Consider the following 21,294-nt stretch of genomic DNA (forward strand, 5'->3'; position numbering starts at 1 on the left):
CAACCTAGAAATAAGCTGTCACACAAAATGCTGACATCTCTAAATGCCTAGTGTATCCGAGGGATTTTTTTCTCATTAAAAATATTGCATTTGTTTTTCTCAGAGGAAGTAGAAGTCGTAAGAAAAACCAACATTATGTGACCTAATCTTTCTCATTTTCATTTTTAATTTCCCCAGAATGGAGCTAGAATTGCTCCATTCCTTGACACCAAGTGCCATGACAACTACCAGATCCATCAAGCCACTTGTTACCTGGGGATAAATATATGTACCGAATGCTTTAAGTCTTTATAAACCTATTAAATATAAATAACTAATATGATTTGACCTAGATAGCTGAATGAAATATAACATCCCAGCTTTAAAAAAAAGCCTAAGTGTAAAAGTGTTTATATTTCTATATCTCATGAAGACTAAGTAAAGTTGCTACAATTAGTTCATCAGTTGTATTTATGTTTCAATAGAACTCCTGAAATGCTTTCAAAGTAAAAAAAGTAAGGTATTCAAGACTTTTACATAACTATTGTATGATATAAATACAAATTTCTACAAACAGTGTAGTTAAAGTACTGAGAATATACACTTTTTAAAAAGAGATGAATCTCAAGTCTGGATAATTATGAGAGTTGTTCCAAAAGTAATGCTTCCTATTTTATGATGTTGGCCTCTGACATCATAGACAGCTGTTGGTGGAACGGCAGTAGAGGCTGAACCTTCCCACCAATATTCCATTACATTTTGTTGCCCTGTGACAGATGGCAGCAGATGAGCAGTCTGACCAAATGGCATCTAACATGGAAGTGTGTATAAAGCAAAAGTGTTTCACTGAATTCCTCCATGCAGAAAAATGGCACCCATTGACATTCATCAACATTTGCTGAACATTTCTGAAGAGCAAAGAGTGGATGTGAGCGCAGGGAGGCTGTGGATGGTTTCAGCAGTTGCAAGTAACAGTGGATAACCTCCACTTGTGCAGATTTTTACAAGCATGGCGTGCAGGCTCTTGTTCATCACTGGTGGAAATGGCGACTGTTGAAAAACAGTGTTCTGTAGATGAGAATTTGCTCTATCAAAGAGTGTTATTGTGTTCTTTTTATCTGTTGTGGTTTCCATAGAAATAAATAGGAGGCATTACTTTTGGAGCAACCTATATAGTGTCAAGGAAAGAGTATTTTAAATTGCCCTTAAAGCTTTTAGCATTTGCATCTTACAGAAAGCATGAAGGTAAAAACACCACTTCAACAGTACTATCCTATGAGATAGACTACAGTTGCACGTATGTTCAAGCATGAATAAGCACGATAAAGATGTATGAATTTCTTATCACTAACCCTTACACAAACATTATTTATGAACAGGTATATCCAACTCAACCGTTAGTCTGGCTTTTCCCTTTTATCTTGTGGTTAATTGATACTTGGTAGAATATTTATGCAATACCAATGTCCAGTCTCCATTTTGCATTTTGATGTGCAAACACCAAAAACATATCCAGCTTCACTCTTAATCCTTATAAATGATACTATCATTTTCACAGACAATCTGTTTAAATATACTAATGTGTTACCTGAAAAATATCACCTTTCTGGCAGCCAGCCTTTGCGAGGGAGCATTAGGTTTTCGTCTGAAAAAGAGATGCAAGGCCAAGCCTCGCGGCGCTAAGCTGGCTCAGGGCTTTCATTTAATTAGCACATCTTCTACTTGGCCAAATTTAAATAAATGCATTTCTTGGTAATACAGATTTTTAAAAAGGCCAAGCATTTCCACCCTGTGACCTAGATAAAGAAACTGCTTAACAGATGAAGGGCTTAGGGTTCTCTGATTGATTTCAACTTTATTCAGCTTAATTCTCCAATTGTCTGACCAGTGTTACCCCATTCTACTGCAGATTCAAGTATCTCTCCGGTCTTCTTCCCTCACACTACTGACTACCCAAAGTCTTTATTTTGTATTTGATTTTAATTTCTTCTTCTAAATATCTCTCTGATCAGATAATGGCTTTTCCAGTTTCCCAGATAACATCCTTAGATGCTCAAACATTAATGGCTTTGCTTCCAGCTACTGATCTGCCATATAAATCTATTCACACACCACAACTCTTGTTGTAAAAATTGGGTTCAACTCCATCCCAAACTTCAATACAAAATCTGTTTGAAATCCACTGCAAAACAACTATCTTTGTGATCCTGATGTTTTGACTCATTTGAACAAGTCAGGAAGCCCAAGACAAATGAATTTCTTCTGTAGCTGGAAGGCAGATAAAATAAGTTTGGATGAACGTACCCATATAAACTAATTACATTAGACTCACCATTGCCTTTCATCCTGTACCATACTCATTCATCTTTTGGTCAGAAAAAGGAAGAGAAGGCTGCTTCTTCCTAATCTGTATCACTGTCATGCCTGATTCAGACCATATGAGCTCCAGAAAAATGTACAAGTTTGCTTGAGGCAGAATCAGGCCCAGAAGTTGGTGAAATCACTCTTTCTCTGCTTGGAAAATGAGAGCAAACCACACTCACAGAAGTGTAGCAGAAAGAAGGACTGGAAGAAAATATAACTGATCTTCTCATTCATTTTGTCCTCTGTGGAATGTTTTATAATCTGAGTTTTCATTCCTCTGCCACATGACAGCCAAAGTGGAGGGAAAAAAAGAGATAAATATTTAACTAATGTATGAGAATGCTTCTCAAGGTCACCCCAATTATTTATTATTAGATTTTTTTTTCTTGGTTTGCAGCTGTTGTAAGAGAATTCCTTTCACTCAAGTATCCCCTGGCTGCAGTTTCCATCAGAAAATCTATTTACTGGAATTGAATACAAAGACTACCAGGTATGTACAGCTGCACTACAGAAATGTATGTTATCTGGTCATTTATTTCATGATATTCCATTTTTGAAGAGTTTAAATGTGTTTGAAAGAGGAGCATAAGTGTACAGGGTTAGGAGGAAAATTACATTAAAATGAAAGCAACAAATAATCCCTGTTGAAGATACGTCTAAAAAAGAGAACCAGGAAAATGAAGCCCCGTGTATGACCCAGGGTTAATTGTACTCAACTATGTATGAAATATATGCACATTTCTATGAGGAGAAACAGAAGCGTGAGAATGAGCGTTTCCAGCAAATGAGGACAACTGACTCGATGACGCACAAGCACCATTAGCCACAGCCCTTGGAGACCCAAAGCAAACAGATAACTGCTCCTATCAGAAGCAGCAGGTATATAGGACAGAAAATGTAGAAGCACAACAAATTACAGGACGATAGACTCACACTGTAGAAATAAGCCAAATGATAATAAGCAAAGGCAAACGAGGACAATAAGAGATGTCAAGGGTAGACAAATCAGCTACATTCCTTGCACAAGCAGTTAAGTTTGAAATCTGGGAATGCAGCATTTTGGGACCAGCTGGGGACTTCTGCTGAGCCAATGCCCACCAGCTTTGGATCAGTGCTCCCTCTGCAGGCTGGCAATGTTGCTGAAAATGCACCACTGGCAAAAAGCAACAGTAACAGTGGCATACGGGTAAGTCAGACAGCCCCTTCCTGTCAGTTAGCTGCTTTCATGCAGACAGTAATGCAGTTATAAACACATTCCTTTAATTTGTTCAGTGTTGTCCCCTTCCCGACATCACTGCTGCACTGGACCTCTCTAAGCTGGGGGTCACTCCATACCTCCCAATTCATCAGCCACTGGAGTACTATCAGCCTGCAAGTCCTGTTTGATGCTTGCTCCTTTAGATCATACAAATACACACATGAAAACAATGAAACCAGAAACACCTCACTCTCCCTTGGGCATGAAAAACTAGGGCATCGCTCATAGAAAATGATACTGTTGGCCAGAACAACTCCTGGGCTGCTCCAGCACTCACCAAGCCCAGAGTCAGACTGAGGGCAGCAAGTGTCCAGACAGCAGAGACAACCAAACGTGAGCCCTCAGATCCAGACAGGCATCACAAGAATCCAACACGCTGCTGTACCATGTTTGGCATTTAAAACCCCACACGCATGTATCTCAACTCCTTCTTCAGCACATGCAGCCTGCAGAAAGCCAAAATATTGATGGAGTCGCTTTCTTGCATTGAGTGCCAGTTTTTTGGCTTCTCTGCTTCTTACCTTTAGCAAAGCAGTTAGCTTGCTAGTGTGACCTTTCCTGTGGGGTTCACATGAGTGATAAAGCAGACTTGATTTGCTATATGCAATGCATGGGTGAGAAAGGAAAGAGTGTAAATGTATGCTACGTTTAAGGGTATAGACTTTGGCATCTGGATTTTCCTCCTCCCTGTATCAGCACAATGCTGCTTTTAAACACGTTATTTTCATATTCTGGCTGTCCTCATTTTCTGTGAACTATTCCTCTGTCATTTTCACTGTCACAGGAATCAATACACAGTAATGATATTACATGAGTGGGTGTGTTAGCCTTGCAGTAACTTCTGGAGACACAGACATGTGGTTTATTAATTTACCATATATCTTTGTCTGGTTCTATTCCTCTAGTCCTCTTACCTACTTTCTGGGGCCTCGTGCTAAGACTGCACAGTACTGAGAAGCTATAATGCACATCTCTGCTTCTGTTCCTACCATGAAGGTCAGCCTAAACAAAACCAGCTCATACCAAGAGCCAATAACCAAGGACACCCACTACTCCTAAGAAAGCTGCTTCCATACACTGTTTATTGACCTATATAGAGCATTCATTTCTCTTTATCAAGGCTGTTTACACAAAACTAATTAACAAAATCAGTATCATTGTTTCATAGACACTTCCACGCAGACAACAAAAATGTCATTCCAAAGATGTGCTAAATAAAACTCCAGTTCCCCTTTTCACTGTTCAGGTTACCTTTACTTGGCCACAATACAAGCACATTTTCTAAATCTGCACTTACTTAACATGCAGGATCAGACCAACCTGTCAGTAACACAGAACAGTGAGAATGAATGCAATAAACTTCTAGGCTGCCATCAGCAACAATAAATGGCACAGAATGACAACAATCCTTCCACATAAATACTCATCTTATTTTTGCTGAACTCTAACTTCTTGTTTCACAGTGCTTTTGTAGACAACACTTCACGTGATTATGGGAAGCATTTAGGATGGAAGAATATTGTCACACTCCCTTGTATAGTTATATTATGAAACTGTGCAGAATTAAAGGAAAAAAATATTTCAGTAGACCACTCAGTCAGCATTGCACTTCAGGAGGAAAAAACAGTACAGACATTTTGTATATTTGCAGCAATCAAAAACCATTTCTCTGTATAGTTGTGGTTTTTAGGCATACATTCAGAATAAAGTATATTCCACTGTAAGAGAAATAGATGCTATTTTTTACCAGGAGAAAAGCCTTTTATGAATGCTTCTATAAGACAGTTTTATGCGTCTCCGACATGCCGTTTACCTGACTTGCCATAAATGCATTGCTTCTTCAGCTACCTCAAAGAGAGCAGCAAAAAACAGAGGTATGGTCAGCCAGCTATAATAGCTGCACATGTTACTGCCTCACAAGCAGATAAAAGGCTGATGATAGGAGAAGAAATAACAAAACTTTATCTCTGCCTAGCTGATCCCACGGAATTCAAATAGTCTCTCAAGATTTGGAAATTACTACACATTTTAAGTGAACGAAGAAAATACCAAAGCATTAGAAGGAGATAGAGAAAAACATTGTGTTATTTGACAGAACAGAATCATTATATCATTATTATCCTTTGATAAAGAGAGGTATCATCTGGTGCATCACTTTTGATAGCAAAAGGAGATAGGCAATTCTTCCTGCGTTCAATAAATAACATGGATTTGCACATATTTAGCTTAATTAACACTTGCAACTAAATATAGCCTTATGTCTTCTCCTGACTGCTCGTGATGCAATTTATAAGCTTCCTTGCAGCAACAGTAAGCCTAACATTCACAGTAAATATTTAGGAATTTTGCAGTGCTGATGACATAACTCATCACTCCAAACATGACCTGCAGTCACTGCAGAGGCAGTACTGAATATGCAGTGTGTGTACTGCCTCTAACATCTGCAGATGCCAATAAGCAGAAACACAGAAATCCTTTTCCTTTACTTTACTTTTTGCAGGTTCCATTGTTACTGTTTCCTGAAAGGTAGGCCTAGTGACTACCATTTAGACCAGTGCCTAAGATGCAGGGAAGAAGAAAGGAACTTCTGGCTGCATTGGCAGCTTCATATTTTTCTTTGCTTTTTGGCAGCATTTTGGAAGAGCTATCTTGCAACCGAAGTCAAGGCTGCAAGGAGGGCTAATGTAAGTTTTCAACTGTCTTGAGAAGCGAAGATTCATGGGAAAATAGCTGTTTTTTTGTGTATTTTTTTGTTCTTGCTGTTGTTGTTTGTTCTGTTTTTTGAAATACAGTACATCTTTGGAGGCCTTCAGACTGGGCAAGGACTAGCACTTCACTCCCTTCCTGCAGCTGGAAGAACCTCACCTTGTTCCTGCAGTGGAAAGAGGAGCGGGCAGCACAGTAATATGCACAGATACTTTTCTATCTGAGTTATTTAGAACAGATGAATTTGAGGCTTCCTTATTCATCCCCGGAGGAGTTGTCTAAGGAGTTCAATATTCACAGTTATGTATTTTTAAGCAAAACACATAAATTATATCAGAAGCATACCAGCTTATGGGTGTTTTATGCCCTGTTCATATAAAAGCTCATTCAGCTACCTCCGTTTCAATCTCTGGGGAGTGCAGGAAGGGAGGCATTAGTTGGTGAACTGCACAGAGTTACCACTGAGGAATCCCTGCAGAGGATCTCTAGCAATATAATTTTCATCTTCTTTCTTCAGCAGACAGCAGCACAGCCACTAGAGAACACAAAAAAGTTTCTCAAAGCTTAATAGACTTCTCCTTTCTACATCTAGCAGTAACTTGTCCACAGTAAGCCTTTGTACTTGACTGTGGATCCACAAGTATGGTTTTAATCTTAGTTTAGACTTCTTAGTTTTTCTTGCTAGCTGTACTTTTTCTGATACTTAGAATTATAGAATACCTGAGTTGGAAGGGGTCCCTGAGTCCAACTCCTGGTTCCACAAAGGACCATACAAAATTCAAACCCCATGTCTGAGAGTGTTATCCAAATGCTCCTTGAACTTTGGCAGCTTGGGGCCATGATCACTGCCTCGGGAGGCCTGTTCCATGCCCACTGCCCTGTGGTGCAGAACCTCTTCCTAACCCCACCCAACTCTCCCCCGATGCAGCTCCATGCATCAAACGCTTCAGAAATCCCACCCTGTACAGCATCATCTAGTTTTCAGAACACAAGAGTCTGCTGCTTAGTTTTTTCCTTTCACATTTCTCCAGTCAGGATTCTCCCTGCAATCAAGCAAGGCTGGCAAGTCTATGATCATGCATATGGTATATATTCTCCATTGCGCATGTGATAAATAAAAGGGTTAGGGTAAAGAACAATTCTGCTTTGGTTCTTATCTGTTTCTGAAGCATAGAAGAAGGAAAGGGATGTTTCTTATTGTAAGACCCAGCCACTAAATGAAATAATTAAGAAAATTATACGTCTGCCAATCTGATATGATTTACACTGAAGACTATTCTGTATACACCCATGTAAACCAATTATATGATTGAGTTTATTTATATATTTATTTATTTAATTGTTTGTTTGTTTATTCCTGAATGCAAGTCATTTGTCGCACTTATGGAGAGGATCCTTTTGAACAAATCTTGTTTGAGTAAAGGCTGGAGAATGTTACCGATTTATTGCAGGGTTTTAATAAGTCTGTGATCCAACTACCAACAAAGTAAACAGGAAAAGCACTGCTGCAGCCAGGCTCTCTCTGGGTTTTTAGCTGATTCTGTACGTAAAGAAATTAGCATGAATGGGGAAGAACAAGTTCAGATTTAACCACCAATATGCATTCCACAGTACGCAATTTGTTGCTAATTTTAAAAAAATCTAAGAAACAAGGCTTTGTGGACTTACTTTTTCATTAGAAAAGCTCAATAAATACAAGTATTAGCACTCTCCTAATCCGCTCTCACCAAATAACATAACTCATTCTAGCCACTGAAATTTTTCCCTGTTCATGAGTTTAAAATTGATCACTCAAAAAAAAAAAAAAAATCAAACACTTTTAATTCTTATAAATTGATAGCTCAAGGTGTTCATCTCATTTAGATTCTGATTCAAAATAAATTTAAGACCAGCAGTCTCATACTGTTAAGACACTCATATGAGTGACAGTGATATCCCCCCAACATTTCCCCACTTCTCCTGGAATGGAACAGAGAGAGAAGGTAGGAGTTGATACAGTTCCAAGGAGCCTGGGCTGCCATCCACAGTGTACACTAAAAAGTACACTCTCCAATTGCTAACATACAAGCCTTGTTGCAATTTGGCTCTAATTATGCCAGCCTAGGACCTCAAGGACATGGACATGCAATTGCACATGGCGATGCTGCTCTAACAAAGTACCTTGTCTGCTGCTCCACTTGTGTAGTATCTTCTCCATCGTGAAACACAATAGGACTGAACTTACTACTTTACCCACAGGAAAATCCTGACTCTTCAGTGATTGATCTCATTATCCTAACACCGTGTGGAAAAGGGTTTTGATATTTAAAAAACCTTCCCAAAAGTATTTAATTAAGTAGGTCAGTCTCATACCTAGATAACTCATTTCCTTTGCTACGAAGCAGTCATCAGGCTGCACTTTCAGTGTTTCACCGTTACAGTGACTCTCTTGCATTTAACAATTCCATATGTACCCTATATTGTTTATCTCTGTCCTTCTGCACCACTGGCTCAGCCTTGCAAATCCAAACTGGTACCCAGCATCAACTGAGCCGAGCATCTCTAGCATCTTACAAGATATACAACCAGCAAATCATCCTTAGATATGACACTTTTACTTCTTGGTTGCCTACATCTTCAGGCTCGTCTGTTCTTACAGTGAAGCCTCTGAAGAGAAGAGACGGTGTTCTGTTTTATCTCCGTACATTTGCAATGCCTGTAATTCTACTTGACACTTGTCTCTCCCCAACTATTTTTCTACTGCATAACACCCATGTTACTGCATTATGCAGCAGTCCACAGCCCATCCACTCCTTTACACAAAGTTTGTTAAAAAAAAATCAAATTCTTCTCTGCAATCCAGGTGGTTTACATTATTTTTAATTCCCTTTCCAGGATTTAGGATTTAATTATCGAATTTCTGCAAAAGGTCTGCCACATATAACTTCATTTCCAAACACTGAGGCTTAGTTTGCTTAGGAACATTACATTCATTTATTTTATTTGACATTTATTCTTGTATTAGTTTGCTATAATTCCTTTTAATTCTAATAATAACCCGGTTTTATTTTCTGCTCTATATTTATAGCCTTTTGTTCCCATCACCCAAGCAGTTGTTTAATGGTTAGCTACAAATTTGCATCTGTTTGATCTCAGGTGTCTTACTGCCTAAAGAATTAATGGTGCTTTTGATAATATATACTCCAAAGGTATATTGTTTTGAACAACTCTTTTGACCTACTTGTTTCCATAATGTTTGAGGTATCTGTCAATGTGATTTCTCTTTATCATTTTTCTTCCCTTCCCTTTACCAGAGGCTGATTTTCTTCTAACAACCTATTTCATTTCAATTCAGTAAAACTCCCTTTATTTTTTAATTTTCTTAGGTTATTGAAGTCCCCGGCTTCCAAAAACATTAATTTTACATTTTGTCAAATAGAAGGAAGTTCAGTAGATTCAAATAAAACCAGACTGAATAATCCTACCTATCTAATATCCTTATTCCTTCACTTTGAAAAATTCAGCAACTGTGGATGAAATTCTTGTTCCTGTGATAGGCTGAAAAGAAAATTAAAGTAAGTCTTATTACATTAGATCTGAAATACAAAACTCCTTGTCACTTTTCAAAAAAGGAAAAAAAAATTACTCAGATCTCTATGTAAGTATCACGTCAACGCTCCTGATGCACCTAAGTAGGAATTTTATTTTACAAAGACCCCGATCTTGCAATCCAATCTGAACAGAAAAGCCCTTTCACTTCTACTGAAAGCCAGTGAATTCAGTAGGCACGAGGCTTACAAAGGTATCTGGCACTTAAAAATGCAGACAGGTGCATAGTAAAATCTTCAAAAAACGTATAGGAAGTGAATTCCTATCAAAATACTTTCCAGCTCAATCAAGTGTCTGTAACACAACACACTTTCCTTTAAATGAACCAAGCCAACAAAACCAAAATATTATTATTTTTTTTTAGGAAGCATTCCAAAGAATTGGGATTTCTGCCTTATGTCACAAGAAAATGCTGCTTTGGAAAGGTTCAGGCCATGCAGGCTATGGGACTGCAGAATTTCTGGGAACATGATTCATCTCCCTGCCCTCTGTGTGCTCAGTAACTTGCTGACCAGCAGCACGTTGCTCCTGCTCCCCAGCAATATCAAGCACAGGTGCCTGATTTCACATCCCCACAACCTGCACTTGCGCCAGGGCTTCTCTCCAGAGAAAATGCAGGTGTGTTTGCTCATTTCCATTTTTTGAGACAAAGATAATTTTTTGTTTTGCAGGAAAAATAACTGCAGAGTCAATATATCACGTTTACTAATTACCCAGTGTTACAGGTACAGCAAAAAGACAATATTCAAATTCAGATTATTATTATACACTGCGGTAAACTTTGAAGGTTTCCTTTCCAGGTGATACCACAAATATGACTGCATTGGGCTTCAAGGGCAACAACATCTTCATTTCACAGAACATGAGAAGTTTCACTACCTCCTAACTCAGAATGGGTACATGCAGAGTGAAACCCATACTCCTTTGAATTATAATGTATTTGAAAGCTTGGTTATATATGATGCTGTCTTTCCTAACTAGAGAGACTGTCAGCAATTATGACATGATAAAACTATTAAAAATGAACACTCACCAAACATAGATTGATTTCTTCACAGAAGAGTAATAACCGCAGTTGTTTTGTCCTGGAAAGAAGGAATGATCAAGAAATGACTGGAAACAAAGCGGAAAAATAAAGATAGACAAAGAACACTGGAGCTATGTAGAGCTACAAGTGCAAAGCACTGTAATTAAGGCGGCAAGTTTAGGAGGTTTCTATATATGCACTCTAGGATCTCACTAGAAATCTTCTTTCCTCTAAAATTAGCCTCACAGTTAGCTAAAATGCCCTTAACAACAGGAGAGCTGCGCAGCCAGCACAGGCATGCCACACAGTGACACTGCTCATGCAGTTTAGAAGGGAGCAAGCGTAGCGGGTCTTTGCTAAATCATGGCTTGGGCTTACAACTGCTAGCATTGCAAAGGTGGCCACATTTGAAAGGGTCTGTTTTCTTTTGTAAAACTAAATAAAGAAAGAAAAAAGCAAGCATTTTTATGGCGCGACAGTACCATCTTTATATAATTGTTTTGAATACTAATCAATTAGCATTTGTGGGTCAGAGGGGGAAAATTGCAGAAAACTGCAGTACTGGAAATTGTCTTAGATGGGAAACTGATTATCAACATTTGAGAATCAATATTCCTTCACAATTTTTTGCATACAGACAGTAACAATTAGATATTTATTCTCTCTCTCGCAACACTGATGAACAGCTTCAAACCAAACTGGTTATAAAGTGATAAAGAATTGGACATAACATTTTCATATGGACTTTCAGTGCCTTTTTACAACTGACTGAGAATGTTTTCTGATTTATAGTTAAAAAAAAAAAAAAAGTTTAAACTGCTTGACAAATATTTCATTGTCCTCATACAGCTCACTGCTGCCACTTGTTTGGAAAAATGAAAGGTAAGTTGAAAAATGCACCTATTCCATTTTCATCTCTAATTGAATTCTCTCTTGACCCCCTTATTCCCCATGGCTGTATTTCAGGTTTTGATGATAAGAAAAAGAATTTTGTATTTGGATAATACAATTTTCTCACTTGCCTTCAGCGACCTTCAGCTCAATTTCCTCTCCCCAGAGACACTGTATATTATAGAATTGAATCAAATTCCTTATTCATAGAAAAAAAAAGTCCCAATTTAATCTGAATATTCAGCATTTTACACTGGTCAGGGTGATGGATGGCATATTGAAATGCTTTTGGTTCAGGTAATCAAATGGTGGAATTCAGACTTGTATTGAAAAAAATAATGAAGTCTATTCAATATTCTCATAAGGTGCAAGAAAATGCACATTACACGGTAAAACTGGGGCTTTTTTTTTTATTACCTAACCAATAACATCTCCATTGCAAAAAGTATAGTAAAACATTAAGAATTTATGTAGGTTAGAGCATGTGAGAAGCAGACACTGCTGAGGGAAAAAGCAGGCATCTTCCTGAGAGTCCTCAAATGAAAAACTGCAGAATGGGGGGAAAACCAGATCTGTTCCCTGTATGTACCTGCAGTGCTCAGCGCTGGCTTACTGAAATCCTTAAATATGTTTTTAAATGCTTTTCAAGAAAGCAACACAGGCTTTTGAATCATTTCCAGTTTCTGATCTCCTAAACAATTTGTAATGCTTCGTTTCAATTCCCAAAAGTTTTGTCAAGCAGCAGCATCAGGTTGCTGGTGGTTTTGGAAAGGCTATTGGTTTCATTTTGGAAAACTGCTCTGCTGGGTGTGATGTATTAAGCCAAAGTAACGATGGACTAGCAGTTTGGTACCACTCTACTCATGTACCATACTTGGACATTTGGACCTGGAGGATGTGACTCCAAGAAAACAAGAAAAAAATGATGTTGTGTGGATATGGCTCTAGTTAAACATTCACTGACTACCTTAATTTATTCCAGTGGTGCATAGCATTACCCTGTTCTGTTTTTAAATATTGAATTAAAGTTCTTTATTTTCTGCTTATTTGGAGTATTTAGGCAACAAGGAGTGCCTAATTGTCAGCACCACTAGCATTTAAATGCAGCATCAATTAAATATTAAGGCACTGCATGAAAACACAGCAGTTGGCTGCCTTTGCTGACTCTGCTACAGCTCTGCTACAGGAGGGGAAACCTCTCTGTGTCCATCTCCTCTCCATACACACACGTCTCTGGAGCACAACCTCTATTTGGTAAAGGCAGAGGACATGAACCTCCATATGGGTAACTGCCATAGCTCAAGAGCGCGAGGTGCCCTCCACAACCTGGGAAGAACATCCTATCTCTTTCCACATCACCAGCAGCTCACAGTAATAATGCTTAAACTCTGAATTCCCAGGTGGGCACACAGAGCTCAACACAATGCCAGACATTGTCATTGGCCATTTATTTCCTATAGGTAACCTGCACGTGAGTTAACCTAACAGTTTGTGTGGCTTCACAGCCACAAGGTAAAGATGGATCCCAGGCTGGATGTGGCTCTGGGCAGCCTGGTCTAGTGGATGGCAACCCTGCACATAGCAGGGGGCTTGAAACTAAATGATCGTTGTGGTTCTTTTCAACCCAGGCCATTCTATGATTCTGTGAGGGGTGAGACACATGACAAAATCGCACACATAAGCACACTCCAGAATAGAGCTCAGATTATCAGACATAAAAGACATGACAGAAATATTTTGAAGTAGAAGCTCGTAATGTTGAACTAACCCTTTCAAATGAAGAAACATTGGTGGGAAATGATGAGTGCTAAGAACAACAACTTGTGATCCACCAGCAATGGATTAGTGGGAGAAAAACAGACACATAAATACATTCATCTCAGACAAGCTCCAGGAAAGAAAAAAAAAAAAGCAAGCAAGAAAAAAAGATTTCATCTTTCTGGCTTAGCCCCACAAGAGCAATTTAGGAACCAAACAGTACATGTCATCACTGAATTGGTGTTAGGGAGGTTCTGCAATGAGAGCCATGAACAGTTACACTGATGAATGAGAAACTGGTGTCCAATTACTGCTCCCAGAGCCCTTAGCTCTTCAGGAATAGCAGGAATAAAATGCAATATTTTATAAGTGAATGTGAACTGATACCAAAGGCATACACAAAGGAAGGAAGTGCTGGGTGCTTTATATAATCAGAATCACAAAAAAGAACTTAAATAAGTGTCTTTGTCATAGAACAGGATTTAAGCATGTTATTTTGAAGTAATCCAAGGACGTGCTTGCACTCTGTCCTAAACAGGATGGGAAATAAGCACACACTTCTGACTAATTAATTGCAATACATGGTCCAGAGCAGTAAGGACTTACGCTGCATGTGGTTACTTCTGTTGACATTTATTTGGAACTCTTTTTGTGATCACCTTTATCTATATGAATACAAAACTGATACACAGGAGAGAAATGTACGCAACGTAATACAAAAGGTAAATAGGAAAAAAAGGATTATTTTTGTTGAAAAGTGGCATTCAGAGCTTGATCCTTCCAGAAAAGTTCTCAGTACTCTTCCTGTAGGAGCACAAGGTCCACAGGCAGTGGGGACAGTACGGTTGAGTGACGAGGCGCCAGCGGCCAGGGAATGCCAGCTCTGAAATGAACAGTCTGGTTTTAAGTTACCATGGGGGCTATTCCCAAAGGCCATTTTGGCCCAAGGGCACAGGGAACTCTCACAGCTGAGGGATAACAACAGGCTCCTTTGGAGGGCAGTTCAGATCAGGAAACCACTCAAGCCCAGAGATGTCTGCATCACTCGGATCAATTTAATCCTTGCTAATGTTCTACAGACATTCAAATAATATCCTTTAAATTATTTTTCCCAAGACTATGTGAGTCATTATATAAGCCTGGTACTCTTTTGGTTTGCACTTATTTCCAAAATATTGTAGTATTCTTCTAATGACCCTGATCTATTCTGAGTTCAAATACTATATCTGTACCCTGGCAGTTGCTGTCTGTTGTGACACTATCCTCTCTTTTCAGCTGATAACATTAAAAGCTAAACATTAGTTAGAGGGAATATTTCCCTAACCTTGTATCTGCAACAGATTGGGGAACAGCATAGTCAGTCACAGCTGCAGTCTGTTTGATGAGTGCTGCGTAAGAGCCAGACAACTCACCTGCTGACAGCTCTGCATCCTGGACAACTGGGCAAGATGGGGGCCCTGAAAAGGACTACCTGAACTCACAGCAGCCATTTGGTTGTGTGCCTCATGTGCCTTCTTCAGACAGAGGGCAAACAGCATTGTGACAGTGTACAAAATACCCTGCTCCAGCATTCAAAGGACTTTTGTTCTTTCTTGGAATGCTAACTCCAGCAAACGCGGACAGGAGCAGAGGCTCCTATATTAGCTGGCACACCACAGAGGAGTTGCTGATACGCTGCGTCTCGTTCGCTATGAATGTAAGCCAGCTTGGGTAGCAATTTAATAAAGCAGCTGAAGCTAATGCCATTTTTTTTGGCACCACATAACAGAGTTTGTTGTAGGGTCACATATATGCATATAAGGGGTCATGTACCAGCAAATTTTCAGGAAATAGTAGACATGCTCGTTATTAGACTGAATTGCTGTCTGGCTCCAATATCTGAAATATGTAACCAACTCTTAACCCTAAGTCTCAGTGCTGTGGTGCATTTAAATCACAAAAACATGTAGATCTTTATATCTTAAACTAAGTTTCTAGAGTAGGAAAAGAATACCAAGAATGTAGTACCTGATCCTACACAGAAACACTTGAAAAGCAATACTGCTGGAATGTGACTTTACTGACACAATATTTAGATTCATAAACACTTCCCAAAATCTGAGATGGCTTCTAAAATCCTGATTGTAAAATAATTATTCTGGGGCTCCTATATTTTTTTTATTTGAATTTTTGAGCCATTAATTTTATATTTCCAAGACCTCCTTTGACACAACAGAGGCTCTTTTTAACATACACATTTAATAGAAGATAATATTGTTTCATAACCATGAGACTCTGAAGTTGAAGCTTTATAAGAAAAATACTAAATCTTATTAAACTCGTGATAAAATTATTGGTGTTGGCAACCCTGCAAACATACACCCAGAGCTGCAGTGTTTCCCTCCTCTAACAACTGTAACTAAAAAGACTTTAATGAGAGCAAAAGAATGTGGCTCTGTCTACTCAGAATCTTTAGGAATTTTCACTTTTCCCTAATGGAAATGAAAACAAATACTTTTTTTTTTTTTCTCCCTTTAAGCTTTTATGGACATCTGAGTTGACTTTTGTAATGAAGAAGGATTAAGCAAACTCAGGGAAATGATAAATATGGTTTGTATTAGTGTACTAATTAGCTCATAAATTCAGAAGTAGTTAATCTTTTAGTTTTGCTGAATGAAAATAGTGGTCAAATCACAGATCAGATCTTGGAACTGGAGTAATGCAGTGGTGAATTAAAACCCCCTGAGCATAAGCGTCTGATCCTATAGCATTATGAAAACTGGAAGTTTTGCTACTGGCTTTGAAGTACACCAGGTAAATTTAACCAAAGTTGTAAAATATTACTCAGGCAGCCAGATACTTAACAGATAATAATAAAAAGTGTGATTTATTAGGTGTGTGCTTCTCATTGTGTTGTAATCCAGCAATTAACTATGTTAATTATTTTTAGCTCACAGAGGTAGTTACAGCACTAGTGGCCAGCATAATCCTACATTTTACTGCAGTTTTTATTTAATGGATAAATGTACGTGCACAGATATTCAAAAACCTGGTTGCCAAGTGATAAAAATATACTTGTCCTTCACTTCTTTAGAACTGTCATGGTAGAAAAAATGAGTAAAGGTACCATCTGCTTTACACTGCTCCCTTTGTTATCTGATGAAGAATACTCTGATGAAACACAGAATAACGCATATTCTTCCCAAAACAAGTTTAATTCTTAGTTCTTTGAACTGGGTCCTTGCCAGGTGGTGGAGATGCATGGGTCCAGCAGACAGGCAGGATTCACAGCATGGTAGCAGAGTAGCTGGCAGACCCTGCAGCTGCTGAATGCAGTAACTGAGAGTCTCCTCCTCTAATGGTTGCACCAGAACAAGGTTAGAAGAGAACTGGGCTCAGTAACACTCAACATGGAGAATGAATAGACTTGCATTCTCACACCCCATAAACATCCTCATGCACACCTTGTTAAACACCACCCTAGAGACTGCATTTCAAGAAGTTTTCCATAAACTCCATGTGACCTGGATACAATGCTAGATAAAACCATCTGATAAAATACAGCACTAGAAATATGTGAACCTGGGATTAGAAGATCAGGATGGCTTAATGAGGAACCAGCCTTCGCATCTGGTTTGATATAAACATGGCCCAAGCCAGGGACCTCAGCAAAAAATATCCCACTGATAGTAATTCAGTAAAATGGACAACAAAATGTTCATTGCTAGCCCTGCACTGACATGCAGTAGAATTAATCTCAAGCCACGACAGCAAATAACTGCTGAACCAATTTTCTTCTTTGGCTCATAGTACATGTGCTGGTACAGTGTCTACATTTTATACTTTTTTTTTTCCTGCAGAAATGTAAATACTCCCACATGAAACCAACCACTCACGTAAACAGCCAGCCAGCAATAAGGCCTTAGCCTGACTACACAGTGAGCTAAAATGGAAGCGTGTCAGCAACCACAGACTGTTTAAATGCCTGTACTCATGACACAAACTGACAACCTCCAGATCAGTTTGTAACTATGCTTCTGATTCTCACTGAAGGAGCTGCAGATCTGCAAGCAATCTACCAGATCTGAAGTAACCGCAGCATTCCACCTCAAAGTGGTCAGAGATAGCCAAAATTCAAGCTTCAGGTCTCACTGTCACGCTCTTCTGAGAGCATAGCTGGCTGCAAACTATGTGCACCAAGTCAGCACTGCTGACATTTTTTGTCTGCATATGATGCTACTTCTGGAGGCCATATGATCCGTAGTTTACCATCCTAGTGCTATTTTCGGTAGGCAGCTGTAAGAAAGGATGAAGTGGAGTGGTTAGCTGGTATGGGTGGGTAGTTTAAGGGATTCCCAGTTATTAACGTTCTCTTAGCTTTTCCCTTCAGTTTAAGTGAGGTTGCATAAAGCATCCGATGTTCTCTCCACTCTTCCCAAAAATAGTATCAGGACTAGCAGTTTTTGTGTGAGTGACAGACTGCTAGATTTCATCTTGCAGTAAGTGGAACACAACATTCACACTTCCCTGAAGTCTCTCTGACTGCATGCCATAAGCAAGTTTACAGGGAAAATCACTTTGGCAGCACATCCTCAATGAGCACTCATGGCCAAAATTTTAAAATACAGCAACTTTAAAAAAAAAAGTGACTGCCTTGTTAGAAATATTCGGCACGCTTGCTTCCAACTAAGTTAACACATTAGAGAATCAGGACACAGTTATTTTTGTTGGGTTAAAACCCAACTTCAGATGCCCAAATTTGATAACTTTGAAACGTGTCGGCAAAAAGCTCTATGGGAAGTCTGATCAAAATTCAACATTCTTCTTAAAGCAATATCTTAAGGAAGCACTGCCTTTTTTCCCCATGTAATACGTGTTTGAAAAGCTCTAGAATAAGAACTCAGATATATCCTGGCTGGAGAAATGCACTTTCATCTAGAGCATGTATTTCATCTCAATCTTACATGTCCTGTGGAATGATGACAACTCTATATTTGAGATAGCATAAGACATCAAGCACAGCCCTGTGCAAGCAGGTGAACTTACCACTGCAAATACATTGACCCTACCTAACTTCAAACTTCAAAAATGTGGTTGTATACACCTCAGACAACAATCTGGATTCTGAATCAGTGAAGAAAAATGAGCACTTTTAAGTCATAATTCATCTGCCCTAGGTTAGCTATCTACTTCAGGATAAAGTTAATCAGGCTTTAGAACAGCCTCTACATCCCACCAAGCACAAAGGGAGTGGAGACAACTCTTTCTTATCCAGATTTCTAAGCTGTATATATCCAAGGTTATTACAGAAAAAGCCCAGCCTTTCTTGAATATAAAATGCTGGAATACTCCCTATGACCATCACTGCCTCGCGTCACTACAAGTGACAAACCAGGGCAAAGAAGAACTTTGATATTTAGCCGTTAATGTACATCAGCAGTACTGCTAGTATTCCTTCCAACATCAAGCCTGGAAAACAAGGTCAGAAATGCAGCAAAGCCAAAAGGAATTAGAAGCCAATGTGGCTCTTCAGGTTCTGCAACATCGCTTTAACTTTCACATATCACCTGGATATTGCATACTCAGTACTTTCACAGGCAGCAATTATTCATTTAGTCTTTCAAATAAACCCACCCTTAAAACAGACACATTCCACATAAACTGTAACGCAGTAAGAAAGATTTCTGATTTCCATACTTCGAAACCAACAGAGAAAAGGCACAGCTTCTGTACTTATCATTCTAGCAAAAACATGGAAATGGTAGTCAAAAGTGAGTTCCAAGTTCCAGCTTTGGTGGAAGATCTAAACAAAGTGGTTCATTTTAGGCATTTTCCACTTTTGACCAAGTTTGGTCTCATGCATCTCTACAAACACACATCTCTAATGGTAGACATACTGTTGAAGAGACCTGATCCATCCAGACGCATGCTCAAAATATCCCTGTCAATTGCAAGTATTTTTATGACTTGGTGATGGCGCCCAAAGCACTTTCTGTTTAACAGAAGACATGTGGAATTGATTCCTTTCTCATACCAGTGTTAATCATGACAAATTCTAATAAAGTCAGAATTAAATTGCTTTGAATATACAATAGCATGCACAAGAGAATACTGTGACTGTGTGTACTGCTCAGATTTTTTTTTTCATTTCTTTTGTCTTATTTCTCCTTCTCCTCTGGGAGATATCATTGCCAGTTTCAACAAAGGGCAGCATCTCTATGCAGATGATATCCAACTCTACAACTCTGTCAACTCACTCTCTGATCCCCTTCTTGCCACCTGTCTTCAATATGTCAATCACCAGATGGCTACACCATCACTAAGGAATGCTTCAAAGGCATTCAAAATGTTTTAAAAGTCCTCTTTGTTCCATGTCTGTGGCTCTGCTATCAGTCTTCTTAATTCAGCCCTTCAGTTCTGGGCCAGAAATTGCACTTCCAATCCATAACAGAGTTCTCATTTTCTTTCCCCTGCTTTAAAGCTACTTCCACAATATTTACAGATTTATTCATACTTTGACATCTGCTTCTTCTACTTTATATTGAATGCTTTGCTCCAGTTTAGAACAATACCATTTTGCCCAAATTTCTAGATTTCACCAACTGGCAGGAAACAAAGCACTCTGTTTCAAAATGTGGGGAATCCCTCAAAAATTTCCAATGCTTCATAGGTTTTCTTGAATACAGAGCCTCACCTTAAATTTATGTAAATGCATTTCTATGTCTACAGCAACAGGTGATAGAATCATAGAATCATAGAATGGCCTGGGTTGAAAAGGACCACAAAGATTATCTAGTTTCAACCCCCTGCTATGTGCAGGGTTGCCAACCACCAGAGCAGGCTGCCCACAGCCACACCCAGCCTGGCCTTGAATGCCTCCAGGCACGGGGCATCCAGAATCCCCTTGGGCAACCTGTTCCAGTCATCAGCCTCTAAAAATCCATTCAAAATACTGACAACAATATCAGCCTTGACTTTGCCAGAAGATTGTAATATTTTGAGTATTAACAAAATATAATTGTACTGATGTGTACCAGATTTCTCTCGTGGCATCTAATCTTTTGCTTTCCCTTAATCCTTTCTCTCTCTGTTCTCTCTTCTAGCTCCCACAAACCATGCCCATTCCTTCACTTATTCTATTTTAATCTTACCTTCAAACCACTGAGACACGTAAATGGTGTTGTCTCTGGCATAGCCTCAGCTCCACAACATCAACATTTCACAGAGTGGTGGCATCAATCTGTCAGAAGTGTTCAGAGCACCTCTCACACTGAAGGAAGAGCACAGAGGCACACCCACATAAGGAAAATATAGTACTGTGGAAGGGGGATCTGAGGTAAAAATACACAAGCCACCGATGTACAAAATACTGAGGAAAAAATGACCTTGGGCAATGCCACGCCATGTAACTTTGCATTGACAAGCACACCTAGAGCCTCATTGATGCATCATGAAGATGGGCAAGGTCTCTATGCTTGGTACCCTGCACAAAGAGGTTCTCTAAGAGACTCTTTGTTGGCTGAACTCCCTCCCTTTCCACCCTTTTGATGGGACAAGGGGAATGGTTTTAAATTGAGACAGGGGAGGTTTAGGTTAGATATTAGGAGGAAGTTTTTCACTCAGAGGGTGGTGACACACTGGAACAGGTTGCCCAAGGTCGTGGATGCCCCATCCCTGGAGGCATTCAAGGCCAGGCTGGATGTGGCTGTGGGCAGCCTGCTCTGGTGGTTGGCAACCCTGCACA

General features: G+C 39.2%; 2 long non-coding RNA genes across 2 annotated transcripts; one reads left to right on the forward strand and one right to left on the reverse strand.

The window, feature by feature from the left end:
- Positions 1–617: 617 nt before the first annotated feature.
- Positions 618–6,926, forward strand: LOC149920034 (uncharacterized). The gene is made up of 3 exons (XR_016460347.1): positions 618–800; positions 2,741–2,833; positions 4,507–6,926. It is a non-coding gene; the product is annotated as an uncharacterized LOC149920034 (long non-coding RNA).
- Positions 6,927–9,765: 2,839 nt separating this feature from the next.
- Positions 9,766–21,280, reverse strand: LOC149920035 (uncharacterized). Its single transcript, XR_016460346.1, has 3 exons — positions 20,702–21,280; positions 10,929–10,980; positions 9,766–9,844 (listed from the first exon to the last, which is right to left on the reverse strand). It is a non-coding gene; the product is annotated as an uncharacterized LOC149920035 (long non-coding RNA).
- Between the last annotated feature and the right edge of the window lie 14 nt (positions 21,281–21,294).

This window comes from Phasianus colchicus, chromosome 1 (genome assembly GCF_987193195.1).
Source record: "Phasianus colchicus chromosome 1, bPhaCol1.hap1.1, whole genome shotgun sequence".
Lineage (NCBI taxonomy): Eukaryota > Metazoa > Chordata > Aves > Galliformes > Phasianidae > Phasianus > Phasianus colchicus.